Consider the following 2,972-nt stretch of genomic DNA (forward strand, 5'->3'; position numbering starts at 1 on the left):
AGTGCGCTATTGAACATCACAAGAATATCTCTAGATGCAAAGAACAACAGGAGGAGAGGTTGAGGACTGTAAGTATACAGGCTCTTACAGCAAAGTCCCATCTGCCTAAACCCCAGACCCTTGATGTTTGGAGAAGACCAAGACTATGTTACATTTGTAGGAAGGAAGGGCATTTTGCCAGAGATTGTAGGAGTAATGGGACACATAGTAAATATAGACCCCCTAGACCAGGGGTTCTCAAACTATTTTGCTCTGGGACCCCATCTGACAAAACATTTTTTTCTGTGACCCCAGCAAGTTACTGCCGAACAATATCCATATATATTTATGTCTAACACTTTATTTTTAAGATCTGGTGATTTTTTTTCCTTACTAAATAAATGCACAAATGTAGAGAACATGATACTTTCCTTTTTTTTTTTTATTTTTTTTAAGAATTCTTTATTTTGAGCGATCAGCCAATTATACAGAAAGAAATAACACCAAGGCTGCTTGATAAACAGATAAAAACAGACAAAATAATTGCAAAATAGCATGGTGTGACACTTTTCAATAACTAGAACTCATTTATATAATAACAAAAACTTTATTTACGTCTTAATGGGATGGATGAGCTTGTAGTGTTGAACACAAATTCTTGAAACGGGGTTTTGTGTGACTGAGATAAAGGCGAATGTCATCTTCAACAGCGAGACGGGATCTGTACCTATTTTTCAGTAATGTTAAAGCTGAAAATCCAGCTTCACAAAGGTAGGTAGATGTAAATGGCGTCAGCACCTTCAATGCAGCAGATGACAGGTCTGGGTATTCCTGTTGAACCGAGATCCAGAAGTTTGCAAGAGGTTATTCAGAGTATCTCAGCTTCAGTGTCTCATCACAGGAGAAATCAATCAATTTTTCAGCCACTGAAAGTGGCAAACAAGCATTTGCAGTCGCTTCAGCACTGAAGGGATTCCTAATCCACGCTTCTGCTTTTCGATCCTTTTCAGGAAAGTACTAACGAAATTGCTGTTGAAGGCTCTCCAGATGGCTGATGATAACAGGTTTCAAATCATGTTTTGGAACATCATTGTCATGCAAAAAATCATCCAACAAAGGAAATGCTTCAAAATTACCACTTTCCACACGAGTGTACCACAAGGACAGCTTCTTGGTCCAACTTTCAATCTTGTCAGTGGATGAAAAAACTGTCATTTCTTGTCCTTGGAGGGAGGTATTTAGCACATTTAACCGATCAAAAATGTCTGCTAGGTAAGCTAGCATAGCAAGCCACTTGGCATCTAAAAATTTTTCAGCCAGCATGGAATCTCTGTCTGAAAGAAAAAAATGTATTTCGTCCCTAAGCTCAAATAAACGGTTGACCACCTTTCCCCGTGACAACCAGCGTACTTCTGTGTGGTAAAGTAACTGATGGTGCCCAGCTCCCATCTCCTCGCACAAAACTCTGAATAGGCGTGCACTTGTTGCACTGATTCTTAATGAAGTTTACTGTGCGTACAGCTTCATCAAGGACTTGTTTTAGAATAGGTGGCATTTTTTTTGCAACAAGGGCTTGCCTATGTATAATGCAGTGAGTCCAGACTGCTTGTGGTGCAACAGCTTGCACTCTGGTCACTAGCCCGCTGTTGTTTCCAGTCATTGCTCGAGCACCGTCACTGCAAATTCCTACACAGTGCAGCCATTCCAATCCAGAGTCAGTGACAAAAGTATCCAGAAGCTAAAAAAGCTGTTCCCCAGTAGCACGTTGCGGTAGCGGCTGGCAGAAAAAAATTCCTCATGTAGATTTTTGTCATTCTCAAATTTTATGTAGGTCAGCATCTGAGCAGACCCCGACACATCTGTCGTTTCATCAATCTGAATGGCAAAAAAAGCACTTTGCTTAACCATGTTGGTGACTTGCTCTGTCACGTCTCTTGCCATACTATGAATTCGCCTAGCTATACAAACCATTTCTTTGGCACAAGGTAGAAAAAAGCTTTCTCCAATGTTGTGGGGTTTACCTGTTTTGGCTATCCAGTATGACACCACAAATGAGGCCTCAAGTGCTTTCTCATTAACTGTAACTGCACCTTTTAGTACGGTTTTTTGGCCTTGTAGTTCCCTCAATTTTCGTTTAAAATAATCAAGCGGTTTGGTTTGAAGAGAACTGTGCTTTATAGGTTTTAAGCTCTCTTTAGCAAGAACTTCATCACACACCACACACTGTGGACGTGGTGCTTCCTCTGAGCCAGCCCACGTAAAGCCATATTCCAAATATTTTGGATCATATTTCCGGTTTCTTGGCTTTTTAGTGTTACTTGAATCTTCGCTGGCAATACATCTTTTGCTGCAACTGGCAACAGACTTTCCATCATTGCTCTGCTTTCTGACACTCTTTTGAAGAAAATGGTCCATTTCATTCAGTGATGTGCAACTGGCAGAGAAAAAAATGGATTTAATGCTCTTTATTCCACTGGTTCTTTTTTATGCCATTTCAACCCCCTCCCCATCGTCTTCCTTATATATTCTTATGCCATAAAAATATATAGGGAGGATGATGGGCAAGGGGGAGGGAAGGGGGGAGACGGTTTGATGAGGCATAAAATGTATGCACTTCATCTTCCGTATACAAGGGTGCTTCAATAAGTAAGGTAACCTCTCATTGCATATATTCAACTCGTACATCTATCCCAGCATGGTTGAAGCGCCTGAAGCCAAACATGGCAGCATCCTGAACTTCACTGTCGTTTGCGAATAGCCTTCCACCCAGGTGCTTCAATTGTCCAAAGAGATGGGAATCACTGTGACAGGTCAGGGCTGTAGAGAGGATGGTCCAGTAGCTCCCAAGGATAGCGCTTTAACAACTCACACATGCATTATCAAATGTAGTGCATGAAACCCAAACCTGTTTCTGTGACATGATGTTATCACCGTACACCTCAGCAAGTTGGCGATGAATGTCAGCTGCTGATGTGCCTCTGGACTCAAAATCT

At 41.3% G+C, this 2,972-nt stretch overlaps 1 pseudogene; it reads right to left on the reverse strand.

Annotated features, from left to right (window-relative positions):
* Positions 1-996: 996 nt before the first annotated feature.
* On the reverse strand, positions 997-1,920 carry LOC134958813 (zinc finger BED domain-containing protein 5-like; annotated as a pseudogene).
* Positions 1,921-2,972: the final 1,052 nt, after the last annotated feature.

The sequence above is a fragment of the Pseudophryne corroboree genome, chromosome 9, assembly GCF_028390025.1.
Source record: "Pseudophryne corroboree isolate aPseCor3 chromosome 9, aPseCor3.hap2, whole genome shotgun sequence".
NCBI lineage: Eukaryota > Metazoa > Chordata > Amphibia > Anura > Myobatrachidae > Pseudophryne > Pseudophryne corroboree.